Source organism: Protopterus annectens, chromosome 1.part1 (genome assembly GCF_019279795.1).
Source record: "Protopterus annectens isolate FY-2018-M chromosome 1.part1, PAN1.0, whole genome shotgun sequence".
Lineage (NCBI taxonomy): Eukaryota > Metazoa > Chordata > Ceratodontiformes > Protopteridae > Protopterus > Protopterus annectens.
Genome location: NC_056726.1, coordinates 1,729,483,248 through 1,729,500,750, shown reverse-complemented (window position 1 = coordinate 1,729,500,750; position 17,503 = coordinate 1,729,483,248). Strand labels below are relative to the sequence as shown.

The 17,503-nt window shown below is 44.1% G+C and overlaps 1 protein-coding gene across 1 annotated transcript in view; it reads right to left on the bottom strand.

Annotated features, from left to right (window-relative positions):
* The window catches only part of LOC122811978 (prolyl endopeptidase-like), a 2,225,690-nt gene that overhangs the window by 1,065,497 nt on the left and 1,142,690 nt on the right, over positions 1 to 17,503 (bottom strand). The window lies entirely within an intron of this gene.

The window sequence follows — 17,503 nt, the reverse complement described above, 5'->3', positions numbered from 1 at the left end:
GTGAAGACCCTGGGGGGCTGAGGTCAGACCAAAGGGCAGGGCTCAAAACTGAAAGTGACTGGCTCCCAGCCGGAAGCGCAAGTGATCTCTGGACGCCCTGGCCATTTTGATGTGGTAGTATGCGTCCTTTAGATCTATTGAGCACATCCAGTGGTCCTTCTTTAAGAATGGAAGGATCGATTGAAGCGTGACCATTCGGAACTTTTCTTTCTTGATAAAGGTATTGAGTTTGCTCAGGTCCAGAATTGGCCTCCAGTCCCCTGTTTTCTTTGGAACTAAAAAGAACCTTGAGTAAGTTCCGAATCCTCTTTGGTCAGCTGGGACTGGTTGGATGACTCTTTTTCTAGCAGCTTTGAAATTTCTGTAGCTGCAGGGCCTCGTAGATGGGCGGCACATCTGGAAGTCTTTTCTGTGGAATTGGGGCAATAGAAGGGAATTTTGTAGCCTCTGGTAACAACGCTTTTACCCAATTGTCTGATGTTAGATTTTGCCAGGCCTGTGGGTAAAAGCTAAGCGACCCCGACTGCCTCCAGAGCAGGCAGGAGTGCTGAAAAGGTTTCCGGGAGTGTATCCCTGTCACCTTGGTTTTGCGGACCCCTCTGCTGCCAGGGCGACGTCTTCCACCTCTACCCCTCCTCTGCCTCTGGAGGGGTATCACCCTGTGCGCCCGGAAAAGAACCCTGGGGTTTTGAAACCACATCTTTCCACCTCGTTGCCCTTGGGGTACGGTCTGGATGGGGTGGAAAACGGACTCCGACAGCAGACAGAGTCTTTCCTCTTGCTCACACCGGTAAGGGTCTCCTTTACTTTAGGGCCAAAGAGAGTGGCACCATCAAATGGGGCGTTAGTAAAGGAAGACTTGAAGGCTTCCGAAATGAACATAAGCTCATCCAGGACTGCCTACGAAGAGCAATCGCTGAAGCTGCTGCCCTACTCGATCCTTCGGCTGCGTATGAGATCAGCCTCATGGATGAGTTAACAATAGAAGTAAGGGTGTTGAGATGTGCTGTAACCTTCTCCGAGACAGCAGCATCTGTAGTACCCTGGAGGGTATCTCCCAACTCTTTGACTAGATCCCTCTGTAGTCGTGTAAAGTGGGTCAAATAGTTCAGGGATCGCATAGAAAAAGCCGCTGAACTAAAAATGCGCTTCCCATATCTGTCCATAGTCCTAGAATCTCTATTAGGCGGATGGACAGATGAGGAAGATTCCGACATCTCCTTTTTCGTGGCTGCTGCCACCACCATAGCATCAACTGGCACTCCCTTTGTCAGATAAGCCTTATCTTGGGGGGCAGTAATAAATTTGTTAGGCTTCCTAGGGACTGGCTCTACCGTGTCAGGTGTCTCCCACGCCCTTCGTGTAATCAGCTCCATTAACTCATCGAAGGGCGGAGTGACCCAGGAGGAGGAAGGGCGAGCACCGAATGCCTTCAGCAAGACTGACTCATCCTCAGAAGGGGGAAGGGATTGCCAATCACCTCTCTGTTTTAGGATCTCCAAAATGTCAGAAAAGGAGACATCCTCCGAGGGTGACTTTGGGGACCCTTCTGACTCATCTAAGTCAGTGTCCGATGTCAATGATTCTTGTGGAGAATCTAAGTGTCTCCTCTTACACAATCTTTTCCTCGGAACTTCCTCGGGGGGGGGCATCCGAAGAAGCCTCCGAGGAAGAGGGGCACCTCTAGGGGTGGCTGAGACACTGGTGCTCGACGCTTGGACGTAGCCGTGGGTGCAGAGGAGGATAACGGCCCTTTATGGGAAGAAGCTGTATCTGCTGAAGTGGTTGTCTGAACAGACAACACCTTCCTCATGAGTTCGAAAGCCCCCGGGTCCCGAGTCGAGGTATCCCCCGGTTCCGAAGAAGTCGGAGGAATCCTCGAGACAGGTACCGAAGGCATCGAACCCGAGGACGGAGCCGAGTCGATCCGAGCCGAGGCCCCGAGAGGGAGCGTCGGAACCGAAACATCGGTCCGACTCTCTGTCCCGGAACCCCGGATGGATCTTCGGCTCCGAGACTCCAGTACTGGATCCGATGGAGTCGAGGTGAACGGTACCGACCGAGAAAGGGACGGCTCTGGAACCGAGGGCTCCACAATCAGCAGGTCAGCCTCTCCTGGCTCCGAAGACTGAATAGGCCTCGGAGGAGGAACAGGTGGAGATAAGGGAAGGCCTTCAAGTCTCGACACCAGCTGGGAGGAGACCGAGATGAGCTTGGACAAGGCCGTATTCTCCATCAATTTCTGCACCATGTGGTCCACATCGGTGTCGGAGAGGGGCCTGGAAGAACGCGTCGAAGGAAAAGAAGACGGAGTCGACCTCAAAAGTGCAGGAGGAGGGAGCTCCGTCACCGGTTCCAAGACTCGAGGCTCGGTAACTGACAACAGTTCAACACTCGGCCCCGAAGTCTGTGGAACCGGTGATCGAACTTTGAATGAAGAGCTCGGAGCCGATGACTTGGGCTCCGACGTCTTCGATTCCTTCGAGGATTTAGATGCCTGGTCTGATGCATCCAGAGCCTCTTGAAAAGTAGGTTTTAGAAGACCCCTATCCATAAGTTTCCTGCGCCTATCTGTCATGACCCTTCCACTGAATGAATGACAGATAGAGCAGTCTTCCTGCAGATGGAGAGGGCCAAGACAGTAGACGCAGGAACTATGATTGTCTGTGACAGACATCTTCTGTCCACATTGGCAACGTTTAAAGCCAGACTTAGCTTTTTCTGACATGGTAATAAATCCAGAAAACAGTGTACAATCCTGTAATTAATGTCAAATCCAGAGAATAAGTCAAAGCCAGTAATAGTCAAATCCTGAAACCTAAGTCACATCCAGTAGTCAAATCCAGTTAAGGGTGAGGTAGGCCCCGAGGGAACCTCAAAAGTATATAAAGTATATAAAACTTATATACGGACCCGAGAAACCCTCGATACACTACTCACACATACAAACACTCAATCTGAAATATTTGAATACAAAAAACTAATGAAAGAATTATAGAAAATATCAATCTTAGCTTTCAGGTGGTCCGAGCTCAACAAAATGATGCGATCTTTGTAGCGGCAAACTAGATCTGAGGTAAAGGCAGAGGGGGATTGTGGGAGTTAGGTTGGTCTTGAGCTTCTTCTCGATGCAGAGCTTTGTCAAGCGGCCGACACAGAGCCGAGGATCGGCTCCGAACCCAGGTGTAAGAACAAACAGCGAGATTGAACACTCTCACATTTATGGTTTCTTGGGGTAAATTTTGGGATAGACAACAAATGATATTCTCTATTGTAGTAATGTTATTACCAGGTGGAAGATAGGTACAGATAATATAAATGGATTTGAATTTGTTAAGTTGAAGCTTGGTAATAAGAATTTCAGCGTTGGAGTATTGGAGTGGTTTACAGTTGTAGGTAATAATTTGTAGGCCAGATTTAAAAAGGATAGCTACACCACCACCCGTTCTGTTTGTACGGTCAAGTCGCAAAATATTATAACTGGGTGGGGTGACTTCATTGTCTTTAGCTGCAGGTTTTAACAAAGTTTCTTTTAAACAAAGAATGCCAAAGGAGAAGAATTCTAGGAGAGCATGGAGTTGTGCAACTTTGTTATTAATGCTACGTATGTTGAGGTGAGCTAATAAGAGTGAGTTAGGTGGTTTGGTAAGGGAATGGATAGTATGGGGGTTGGAGTTATGGAGTTGAGTGGTAGTAGCAGTTATTGGGCCTGGGTTTGGGTGAATGTCACCATCTTTTAAAGAGAGGAGTAGTGTTTGAAATCTAGGATTTGGGAATTTACTATACAGTGTTAGAGATTTTCTGGGATTGGGAGAGTCATATCTAATATGGGTTATCCTATGGTATTTTGATAGTAGATAGCTGGGAGTAGATGCTATGTTAACATGGTAAGTAAGAATAGGTAGAAAAGAAGAGGTAGATAGCCTATTGGGGTGGAGAAAGTGTGAATATATTGGGTGTTCATAGGAGGTTAGTAGGTAAGCTAAAGTTAGAGATGGTAGAAGTCTAAGTATTAATAACCTCTGTAAGAGGGCTGCAGAGTGTAGCTTATACATTTGGAAGAGTTTGTTGTTATGTTCTTGTTAAAGGCTCGGAGGCATGCTAAGTGTGAAAGGAAATTGGAGGAGGGAGTGGTTAGGAAAATTGTGACAGGTAAGTAATATGAGGAAATTGGAGTTAATTAACAATGGTAAAGGGGTTGAGATAGGTGGAAGAGGGAAGGGGGTGTGGTTAGATGGCATCAGAGTAGGACCCCTGGTGGTGGGTGGGAATCAAGGGTAGGGATGGGGAGTGGAGTGAGCCCGCAAGGTGAACGGAGCGGGGCGAGAGCAAAAAGAGGTAAGTGCAGCTGAGAAAGTATCAGCCACTGCTGTTCAAACAACAGGCAAGAAAGTAAGTATTTAGTGTAAGTAACAGACCTACTGTTGGTCTGGGCTTTGGGATGATGGGAGTTCGTATTTAACCAGAAACTGCACTCAATGGAAATAGTCCTCACTTTGGAAGATGCTGACAGTTATGCAGTCACTGGGACCTGGTTTAAGGCTGCAGACAGCACCCCAGCTATACCAGGTTACATTTCCTTCCACACATTCAGACTACAAACTTAAGGCGTGAGAACTAAAGGAGGTGGTACATCAATATTCCGTAAATATAAATACACCTCTAGATTGGTTAAACAGCAAAATTCCCTTGAATTACTTCAGGTGGAATTGACTGTAGGTTAAGACCCCTCTTTATGTCATTGCAAGCTGTATGACCCCCTCCATTAATAAGGACCTCCACTCAGCCTACTTGGATCTACTTGAGTCAATCAAGATATAACCAAACACCCTGGTTATAGGTGAATTTAATTATCCATCCATTGACTGCGTAAAGTATACATGTTCTAACTCACTTGCCCCAAGGTTCCTGGACTTCATTAACTCCAATGCCCAGGACCAGCTGGTTGACACACAAACAAAAGGCTCAAACATCCTGGATCTGGTGCTCACCAATATGGAAGACTGCTGCACCACCCCCAGTGTGTGGCCATCCCAGGTTTGATCTGACCACACAAGACCCCCCCTCCCCTTAATAACAACTAGACTAAAAAACTTCTCCAAGGCCAATTACAATCTCTTACATGACAGCATAAATAGCTTCATAGCCCCCCCCACTGATGGAACAGATACCTATGCTGAGTTATAACACCAATGCTTTACATGAGCACCTGTACAATTGTATTGACTCTGCCATTCCTGACAGAACCAAAGCAAGATCTTCAAGGAAAATCAAAACTACCTGGTGGACAACTGCCATTAATAGGCTATACAATAGGAGAAATTAATTGCTGTCTAAGAGTAGGAAGGAATGGTCTCAAAACTGGAAACACTCCCTCCTCAACTTAAAGAAGCAATAGTAAAGTCCTCCAAAGCTAACTATGAATCCAAATTAGCTTCCCTAACTAAGGATAACCACAAGGCGTTCTTTAGTTACATCCATAACCTCAAAGGTTAAGGCCCAGACTTGCACTGAACTTGTAGTTAATGGCACTACATATAAAGAACCTGTGGATATAGCAAATCTGCTGGCTGACAGGTTCGGTAAAAACGTCACTCTCCTGTCCCCGCTACATATAATACAAAACATCTCTAACACTTGTCCCCCTCTTAGTATCTTCGAGAAGCAAGTTTTAAACGCCCTTCTCCAAGGCCAAAAACACAGCCTTTAAACATCCCAGGCTGTGCTCTGATGGGTTAAAATAGCAATTAGCATCACCAATGGGAATGCTTTTCAATCATAGCCTAAGCACTGACTTCATCCCAGTGGAATGGAAAACAACTAATGTCATCCCTTTGCACAAAGGGGGTGCATCCACTGAGCCCAGGAACTACAAGCCCATTAGCCTGACCAGCCTCATCTGCAAGGCCATGAAACGAATCATCATGGACCTTTTTAACAAAGATATAGGAAATATCCAAATGCTCGACCCCACCCAGTTTGGCTTTGTCAAGGGGAGATCCTGCCTGTTAAACTTTGTGAACTTCTTCGATATAGTCACCAAAGCCCTAGACGAGGACAAATCTGTGCATACTGTCTACCTAGACTTACCCAAGGCCTTTGACACAATTCCCAACTCAGGCATCATTGATAAACACCCACCTGGGTATCAACCCATACATTGTCAGGTGGGTTGCAAACTGGCTCACTGATAGAACTCATATGATCAAATCAGGGGACTCCACCTCCTCCAGCAGACCTGTAACCAGTGGTTTCCGCAGGGATCGGTTCTGGTACCCCTACTGTTTGGAATCTAGTTCTCCAAAGTACAGGCTAAAACTAAAGGACTGTGGCTGACAAAGTTTGCTGATAAGTGGAAACTGAGAGTGGTCAATGAAACCCCTAGAAATGTCAATATCCTTCAAGAAGGTCTTATACAGAGTAATGATGGGTGCCAAAGTCATGATCTTAAACTTAATGCAAAAAAATGCATCATCATCCTCTTCAGCAAGGGTGACATTACTGCAAACTACACATCAACAGCAATACTCTAAGCACACAGTCACTGGTGAGAGATCTGGGCACACAGGTTGACAGCAACCTTAACTTCGATCACCATGTCTCCACAGTGGTAAGAAAGGCATTTTATATTGCTCATCTCATAAGTAAGGGCACTGCCTCCAGAAAAAAAAAGTTGTTCATCTGTTTTAGTGATAGTTAACAAAGTTGTGTTGCATTTATTTATTTTCTTGATATTGCTGGTCTTTGTGTCTGCATTTTGTTTTTCTGTTTTAGAGATGGTTAACAAAACTGTGCTGCATTTATTTATTTGCTTTATATTGCCGGTCACTGTCTGGATTCCGTTCTGCTGGTTTCACAGTGGGGGTTGCTATACTTTCTGTTGAAGCCAGCCTATCCAAGGTGAACACAACCCTTTGTGTAATCTGACTGCCTAAGGCTCTTAAGTTTTCCTTTATACTACTGGTACAAGGAGCTACATTTCTGTGAGACTGTGTCAGTATCACAGCTGCTTCCTGTAGCCTGGCTGTGACTGATATGACAGCCATATGGATACACAAAGCTTATATAAGTGTACTTTTTTTGCACTTAATTTGTTTCAGTGATCGTTAAGAAAACTGTGCTGCATTTATTTATTTGCTTGATATTGCTGGTCTCTGTGTCTGCATTTTGTTTTCTCCCCACTCCCCTGCCCAAATGTTGTTGTATTCTTAAACTTGGCGGCTTTGGAATTGCCCTCCCCTGCTGTAATTTTGAATTTAGACACTCCTGGTCCCATCTTATTTGCTCACTCTACTAAGTACAGTGTGATCACTTGGGAAGGAATACCCCTTGCTTCTTTGATTTTCGACACTCCTCCCAGTCCCATCTCATCAGCTCATTCTGCCAACCCCCTTAGTTTCTTAATCTTGAATTATCTTCTGTTTCTTTCCTCTCCACTAAAAGAAAAAAGAATGGCACTTTATTCACCTGATTTTACTGTATTTGTGTTCTTCCTACTTTATTACCTTATTTTGCCTTGCTGCTTCTTGCTCTTGTGTTTTTATTCTGCTGTACTTACTACTGCTTGTTAATAGACAAATTAAATGTGTCTGTTATTATAAGCCTCTTAGTTTTGGTTTTAGCACTCGGGATTCCAGACAGTTATTTTACATTTAAGAAGGTTTTTGTGGTCTACACTCTTGTGGACAAACTCTTATTAAAACCCTCTCTTCATAAGTTCATCTAAGTTTCAAAACACTGTCTGGACAATTCCCACCAGTTTCTCTTGCCAGCTTGGTCGACATAGGCATACTAAGACAGTGTAGCAACTGACTCATGTTCACTGACAACCCTTTTCTCCGAGCACATAATTCTTCTACTTGCAAGAAATGCATCTATATAAGTAACCTGGTGTCCATGCTCTCTCAAGACACAGTCAGTACTCCTGACAGAGGAGATTGCCAGCACAAACACCACACTACCCACATCACATTGCCAAGCACAACACACACACACACGACTATGTAGAGATCCTCAATAAAAACTTACCTAAACAGCAGAGACCGCCAAAATACACTCATGAACATTCTACACACAACACCAAACACATCACAGACAGAAGACAACACACCAGTGTCTCACAAACACAGACCATTAGGCATAACAATAAACTCACACAGCCCATAAGGCATAACAATAAACCAAACATACTAGTTATTGGTAGTCACAGGCTCAACAAGGAGAAGATCACGGTCAGTTATCTGTCAAGGGCCAGCATCCACCACATCATGCATGCACATAGGTCTCCCCACAAGTACAAGTATGACTCTGTCATTGTCCATGTTGATATGAATGACTTGATATGCACCTCCCTGGACTATATGAAGAGAGACATGATTGAGCTCTCAGATTATGTGTCCCAGGCAGGTATGACCCCAGCTCTAAGCAGCATCCTGCCTCCATCAAGAATGATACCACAATACCAACAAAACATAACTCCAACAATTGGCTTAGTTTCTGGTGTCATTCCAAGGGGATGCAAAATCTGTCTGCCTGGGATGACATGGCTGACAGGCCTCGATGCTTTGCCAGAGATGGTCTTCACTTCTAACCCCTGGGATTCAGGATTCTGGCCAAGGCTCTTGCCTCCCCATTTGTGCCTTTTTTATGCACAGTCCCAAACACAAATCTTCCATCATGAAAGATCTGTCAAAAAGCAAATTGAAGATCATGCTGCTTAATGCTAGGAGCATACAATTCCTAAATTGTTAAGTTTCACAAATATCTTGTATTTTTTGAAACTCTCCACATTATATACAATTATGCAACATTTTAACATACAGTACTGGTTTGTTAACAATTTGGTTGAAAATTAATAAAAATTATATTGAAGAAAAAAAAAATATTCGTCAAAAAGCAAACTGAAGGTCATGCTGCTTAACGCTAGGAGCTTTAACCTGAAAATGCACTCACTGGAGGCTCTACTCACACTGGAAGATGCCAATATCTGTGCAGTCATGGAAACTTGGTTCCAGGCTGTGGGGAGCACCCTTGCTTTACCAGGCTATACCTCATTCCACACATTCCAACCCCAAAATGAGGTCGGTAAAACTAAGGGTGGTGGAGTCTCTATTTTCATTGAAGACAAGCACACCTCCAGACTGGTTTGCCAGCATGATGCACTAGAAAGTACAGTTGTGTACACTTACCATAAATGTAGATGTTCCAGTGTATTCATTGTTGCAATCCTAACCACTGGGTTATCTGGCTCCCGGTAGCCCTCGATCGGCCAGAATACCAAAGGTAAGTAAATATGACAGTTGTCAGTTGTAAAGGACGTCAGAACGTCCGATACAAAAGGAGGCAGCTGACGTCACTTCTGCAGCCTTTCTTGCCATAACCAGTCAGGAGCATCAAGAAAACAAGGCTTAAACCAAAAATAAAGTAACTTTGGTAAAGTACACCAAATTCAGCTTGCACCTTAGGAAAGGAGAGCAGGAGAGGACTAAAAAAGGGGGAAGGAGGGAGGGAAACCAGGATTGCAAAAGTGAATACACTCAAACATCTACATTTATAGTAAGTGTACACAACTGTACTATTTTCGTGTTTCACTGTTGCAGTCCTAACCAATGGGTTGATTGCCAAAGCCCAGAGAAAAGGGAGGAGGTACCAACAGAATCATGGATTGGAGAGAATGCCCTGTAGAACAGCAGTGGCAAACCCTGCCCTGGCTTTAGAAAACAAAGGCAAATTACAATGCTTTGTGAAAGTGTGAACAGAAGACCACGTGGCAGCCTCTAAAATGTCTTTAGTAGGGACACCCCTTAAAAAGGCTGCAGAAGTGGAAGCTGCTCTTGTGGAATGGGTCCTAACCCCTTGAGGAGGAACCTTACCATGAAAGGAATAACAGAAAGTAATACAATGTGCAATCCATTTAGAAATGGTTTGCTTACAGATAGCTTTGCCCTGAGCTCAAGGGGCAAAACTGACCAACATCTGTGCTGATTTCAGAAGGTCTTTAGTCCTGTCCATAGAACTCCTGAGCTGTATGTGCACATCAAGAGAATGCAGGATCCTTTCACCTCTATTTTGAGGATTAGGGAAGAAAGTAGGAAGGTGTATGGACTGGTTAAGAGTCAGGCTAGAAACCACCTTAGGCATAAAAGAGGGATTGGTTCTCAGAGAGACACGATCTGCATGGAAGATAAAAAAAGGCTCCACAGCCATCAAAGCTTGCAGCTCCAAAACCCTCCTTGCTGAAGTTATAGCCAACAGGAAGGCAGTTTTCCAAAAGAGAAACTTTAAATCTGCAGTGGCAGCTGGCTCAAAAGGAGGAAGAGTGAGTTTCTCAAACAAAATTAAGATCCCAGGCCGGATAAGTTGCCCTCCTGGGAGGTTTTAAGTTGCAAACACCTCTGAGAAACATTTTCATCAAGGGATGAGAGACAATGGGTTGCTCAAAAAAACAACGAGCAGAAATGGTTGAAGCATGGATCTTGATAAAGGAAAAAGAAAGACCACCTTGAAGCAAATCAGCCAAGTATTCCAGGATCAGAGGAAGAGTAGGCTGAGAAGAAGATTCCCCTCTAGCCTGCATCCAGAGAGAGAATCTTTCCCATTTGCCAGTGTAGGACCTCCTAGTGCTAGGCCTCCTGGCCTCCCGAAGTACATTAACCACCTACTGGGAAAGGGAAGAAGAAATGGATTGATTCATACAAAGAGCCATGTTGCCAAATGGAGAGACTGAAGATGAGGATGTAGAATATTTCCCCCTTCCTGAACCAAAAGATCTGGTTTCAGAGGAAGACGCCAAGGAGGAAATTGGGAGAGACTGTGAAGCTGTGGACACCAATGCTGTCTGGGCCAGTTGGAAGCTATGAGAATGGTCCTTGGTCTTTCGTCCCTGATCTTCAATAATACTATGGGAAGAAGAGGAAGAGGAGGGAAGGCATAAACTGACAGTAGCATCCAAGGGAAAGAGAGCATCCATTCTCCAGGTATTGCTGTCTGGTGCAAAAAAAGTGGTAAGAAGGTGGTTGTCTGGTGAGGAGAAAAGATCCACCTGAGGAGTGCCCCAATGTTGAATGATGCTGTAAAAGACTGCTCTGTTCAGTTGCCACTCGTGAGGATCCAGGGTCTGTCTGCTCAACCGGTCTGACAAAACATTGAGTCTCCCTGGAAGAAACTGAGCTAGGAGATGCAGGCCCAAAGATGCTGCTGTGGACCAGAGAATCATGCTCTGCCTGCACAGGGAGTAAGAATGAGTCCCTACCTGTTTGTTGATGTACCACATGGCTGTGGTGTTGTCTGTTCTGACAAGCAGAGTTCCTGGAGAAAGAAGATGCTTGAACGCCAGTAAGGGCTGCTGAAATGCTATCAACTCCTTCAGGTTTATGCGCAAGTGCATCTGCTGGGTGTTCCAACGTCCCTGTATGCATCTGCCATCCCGATGAGCTCCCCAGGCATAGTCAGATGCATCCGTGGTAAGAACTTGAATGGCAGGAGGTGGGCAAAAAGGCATGCCTCTGTTTTGTAGACAGACTATCGCCCACCATAGAAACTCTGTCTGCAGACATGGAAGCAGAGGAATTATCATATCCAGATCCTGTGTGTGTTGACACCAAAGGTTCTTGAGGTACCACTGCAATTTCCTCATATGCAGTCTGGCATCTGGAATCATGAGGCCATGTATCCCAGAGCTTGCAGGCATTTCTTTGCAGAGAACTGGGACAGGCTTGCCAAATCCTTGAAGCAAACAGAAAGAGTTGCCTGCTTCTCCTGGGTGAGATATATCATCTGGGCGGCTGTGTTCAGACTCACTCCCAGGAATGTTATCTCCTTGGTTGGAACCATTTTTGACTTTTCCTCATGGAGACTGTAACCCAGGGAAGAGAGGAGAGTCTTTACAAATTCCAGATCCTTTGACAGCTGTTCCTGAGAATTTGCTTGAATTAGACAGTCGTTCAAGTATGGGTAAATCTGAATTTTCTTCTGCCTGCAAAAAGCAATGACTGGAGCCAGGCACTTAGTGAAAACTCTGGCAGCAGTAGATAAGCCAAAGGGCAGCACAGAGAATTGATAATGTTGCTTGCCCACTCTGAAATAAAGGTATTGTCTGCAACTTTCTCTGATAGGGTTGTGCAGATAAGCTTCTTTGAGATCCAAAGTTACCAGCCAAGAGTCCTTGTTGAACATTGGTAGCAACTGAAGCAGAATGAGCATTTTGAACTTTGGAATTACCAAGAAAGAGTTCAGAATGGATAGATCTAGGATAGGATACCAGTTGCCTTCTTTTTTTGGAACTAAGAAAAGTCTGGAATAGAAGCCCTGACCTACCTGATGAGCAGGAACTGATTCTATTGCACCCAGATGTAACAGAGACAAAATTTGCTTTTCTACTTCTGCCCTTTGGTCTGGAGGAGAGTCCAGGAATCCTTTGGGCACCGGAAATGTGTGGAAAGAAAATCTGTGCCCTAGGGATACAGTTCTGAGTAACCATTTATCATCCGTGATGGTGGCCCAGACATTTGCAATAATGCCCAACCTTCCCCCTAAAAGAAACTCCAGGCAAGCAGGTTCAGGCAGAAGTCGGAGAGAGTCATTGAGAATGCTTGGATTGAGATGTAGGCTTAGAACTTCCCACCTTAGAAGTGGAAGCATGCCATTGCTTAGACTTTTGAGGGGTAACCACCTGCCCCCTAGAAGATTTGTAACCTCTATTCCTAGAACGGTTCTGTATCAGGATAGAAGGGTAATTCCTGCTGAAGCAAGGAGGTTGAACTTGCAGAAAGTCTAACTGTTTGCATAGACTTGGACTTATCTTCCATCTTTTTGAGCACTTCCTCTGCTTTGCTGCCAAAAAGACTGTCCTTATGTAAAGGTACATCTAAAAGCTTAGACTTGACAAGCTCTGGAAGGGGCTGTTCCCTGAGCAAAGCATGTCTTCTGATAAGAGATCCAGTAGCTGTCGCCCTGCAGGAAGCTTCTAGAATGTCAAAACCACAATGTAATGAACGTTTACTGACAAGACTGGCAGAATTCAGCAAATCCTTACTCTCTGCCAAAAGAGGCACACTTGCATTCTTTGACTTAATAGCCTCCAAGGTGTGTTGCTGATACTTAAGCATATGAAAAAAGGCAATTAGCAGACCTAATAACAAGAGTGGCAGAGGTATAAATATTTTTACCCCACCTATCTAGGTCCCTAGACTCCCTGTTGGAAGGAACAGGATTTTTGGTAACAGTGGCCTTAACCCCTTTAGGCCCTTGGTCAGCTAGCGGATTCCTAAAGAGAAACAAATGAGAATCAGGGACTCTATAGTACCCATCAGGTTTCCTGGGAGCAGGAGGAACAGAATTCGGAGTCAAGGAATTTTCCAGAAAAACATTAGTAACCACATCCAACACTGGAGGAATAGCCAGAGGCTTATGCTGAGGCAAATCTAAAAACTCTTGGGAGGGTGGCCTAATGGTTAAGGTGTTTGCCTTACAAACACAAGTGCACAAGGTGCAGAGTCTCACAGGGGATAATTGCTAAATAAAAAATGAAAGGGGAAAGGGCAGTTAGTACTACCCTGACCCTATGAACCTATGACCCTTTTCTTATATTGGGGATAATCCTGACTTTCCCATTTAAAATGCTCCCTAGGAATATTCAAACTATCACCAAAAGAGAAATCCTCTGGAGGAGAAGCAGAAGGAATGGATTCCTCTGCATCTGAATCCTCAAAAGGAGACGAAACCTGAAAAACTTCCTCTTCATCAGCAGAAATGCTAGAGGTATCCGAACCTAAATAAGACAAACCTTCTGGAGAGAAATCCCTACCCCTTTTTGAAGGCGGAGGCTGTGAACCCCTATAATAAGTGTCAAAAGGTCATTAGCCATTTTAATAATTTGAGATTGAGGGGAACGTGAGGAAACTGGAGCCTGTTTCTTCACTGGCTTACGACTGGAGGATTTAGCTGCAAGTTTGAAGGATTTGGGAAGCTTGGCCACCTCCGAAGTAATGGTAGAGGTCGTCGGTATGAGCCTGCTGTCATAACGAAGAATGGAGACCTTGGAAACCGACGCCAGCTTAGCGGCTCCGGATCCAGCTAAAGAGGCAACAGGCGGAAGGTCAGAAGGCAAAATGGAAGCCAGAGGCCTGGGGGCCTCTGAAATGGTCTCAACCGAGGCCTGCGGTTGAAAATCCGCAGACTGCATGGGCTGCAAAGGCGCCTCACTGGCTACCGCAGGGCTGACGACCAACTTAAGATCATCGGAAGACTTTACCCTCAGAAGCCTGTCGCTGTCCTTATTCTTACGCTTCTTAGGAATATCTGAAGCCTGAAGACGAGCAGATGCCATACCGACAAACTTAGGCCACACTCCAAAATGCTTAGCTAAAAGCTTAGCCCGACGATGAATAGTACGCGGATTAAAGGAAGCACAGAGATCACAGCTAGGAACGTTGTGGTCAAGGCCTAAACAAATAATACATTAGGAATGAAAATCTCAATGGGGAATCTGCTTTCCACAGGCAAGACAATTATTAACTTTTTCTGACATTCGTTAAGGGAAGAAAAGAGGATCCCCAACGGGGTACTTAGCTGTAGTTGACTTCAACTTTGTAGTCGGAAATCAAAAAGGTAAACGGCCAACCGGCACTCGTGCAAAATTGCTTCTGCTTTGGGCTCCGCAGCAAGGAAGACCGAGGAAGTGATGTCGGCTGCCTCCTTTTGTATCGGACGTTTTGATGTCCTTTACAACTGACAGCCGGTGTCATATTTACTTACCTTTGGTATTCTGGCCGATCGAGGGTTACCGGGAGCCGGATAACCCATTGGTTAGGACTGCAACAGTGAAACACGATGAACATCTACTCCAGGTGCAACTGACAACTGGAAAGACACCCATCCAAGTTATAGCCAGCTATAGACCCCCCTCCATGATGCAGGACACCCACTCCTTCTACCTGGACCTACCCGACTCCATAAAGGTACCCCCCCAACACACTGATCTTTGGTGATTTCAACTACCCCACCAAAGACTGGGTGAACTATTCCTGCTCTAATGCAATCAACCAATGATGCCTTGACTTCATCAGTTCTAATGCATTAGACCAGCTTTTCTCAAGGGGAGATAACATTCTAGATTTGGGTCTCATCAACATGGGTGACCACTGCACTACCCCCACAGTAAGTTCTTCCCTGGTGAGATCAGACCATTGTTCTATCTCATTTGAAGTTTCTATCCAGTCCAACCCCCCCACCCCAGTCATAACCATGCAAAAAAAATTCTCAAAAGCTGACTACATCCTTCTAAGGGAGGGTTTCAATAGCTTCAAACCACCACCCCCTCAGAGGATACAGACAACTATGCTGAACAGTATGCCAGTATACAAAAGTACCTGTACAGCTGCATGGACTCAGCTATACCCAACAGAACTAAACCCTGCTCCTCAAGGAAACACAAACCTGTCAGATGGACTTCCTCTATCAACAGTTTCTAGAGAAGTCTTCCTTCCCCAAGACCACCAGCCTCTTGCTATAACCTTGGTCCTTTCCACCTGGGCGCTCCCCGTTCTACTGTTATCTAACCAAGCAACCTCCCTCGCTACACTCCTTGACAATATCAGTTTCTACAGAAGTCTTTCTTCCCCAAGACCACCATGTTACTAATTTTTGCAATTTATGCTTGTAGTCATTTTAACTCATTACATCCGAGTGACACCTCCAGGTGCATCTGCAGTTAACTCCTACTGATGCCTCTAGGTGTCAAATATTGCTTGTTCATATTTGCATCAATAATTACAAACCATGCTATGGACAAGATTTTAAATGATTTCATGTTAAAGCTTACATGATGGCAAACTCAACTGCATTAATACTTGACCTTTGTCTAATGCAGGTAAAGATATATTAACTGTTGTTTTTATGACATTAATTTATATACATATAATTTTCACCTTTGTCTAAATATCTCAACAACCAAGTAACACAGCCTCTTATGAAAGCTCTTATCTAGATGAATAAAAATGATGCTGACAATACGTGTGTAACTTGAGTGGTTGCTGAGATATTGTAAGTTGTTTACAAAATATTACAAACGTAATAGCTACTGTGTTTACTGTGACTAATAAAATTCAGTTTAAGACCGAGAACCTAAAGAATACTGCCACTATAAAAATAGTTTGTGTTGAAAGGTTTGACATTTATACTTCTTTCATAACTCCTATGGTTCCAGGGATATGAACATTTGTATGACATGTGAGGACATAATTTGATTCTGTCAAAAGGTTTAGGCTCTGCCAATTGGAAGTTACAGTGCAAACTTCCTGATCTCCATTGCAGTTAACGAGTTAAGAACTGGTTTAGACAATTCTGCAGCGTGTACGCTAGAAGCCTACTGCAGCCTTTATCCCTCTTTTCCCTCCCTGAATTTTTTTGTTTCTTCCCTTGCCCATTTTTAGTATGGATAATAATCTTTCACACTTTTCGCCACTAGGTGGCAGCATTCCTACACTCCCCATACCTTTAGCTTAACTTGGTAAAAGCCCTAACGCTATTTGTGCTTCCTTCTAATGTAGTTTTTCTTTCCTTTGCCTCAGTCCACATAATTAACTCCATTGTTTCCTTCTAGTGAAAGTTTTCCTTATCTTTGCTTCAGTCTTTATATTAAATAGCTTTGTCCCAATTTTTCCTAGGTAAAGGTATATCTTTCAACACAGGCAACAATAAGAATGCACCTGACCTCCATGGCAATTTTATCTACACCTACTCCCTTAGCTCTGTAGATATTGAGGAATCTGTAAGGAGACATTGGACAGTTCTAACACTTCATGACGAACTGAAAGACATAGTACCAACATATCCCAGATTTGCAAGAAAGAGAGATGTTAATCTAAAAGAGCTCTTCGAAAGGAAATACTGCTCCCAAGTAAATACGAAGAACTCTAAAACAGGTACCTTTAAATGCGGGACATGTAAGCAGTGTTATGCTATTATTAATACCTCGACTCTATATATTCCTTCCAGGAATTTTCTTTTTAATGCCAACTGTTACACCAACTGTGGAAGTAAAGGAGTAGTCTATTTAGGACTATGTACAATCTGTACTAGTTTTTATATTGGAAAAACTGAAAGGCCCTTGCGAAAAAATTTATGAACATTTTTATGACATCCTTAAACAAAAGGAGTCTAATGCATTCTTTAAACACTCTCTTACTTGCCCCAATTTTGAACTTAGGTTCCTTGTTTTGGAGCAAGTGACACCAGATGCTAGAGGTGGGGATTGGGAGATAACATTAGAATACAGAGAACTTCTTTGGCAACTTAAGTTGGACGCAGGAAGACCTCCGGGTTTGAATGAGAACATTAACATCAGTAGTGTTCTCAAACTGAGGATGGCCCATTTATAATAGAACTATTTTTACTTATTAACATATTTCATATGCTACGGCCATCTTTTCATCCCTTGTAATTTCACATTTTACATTTATATTCACGTGTTTTCATCATATATATTTTTTATCCTTTATGTACA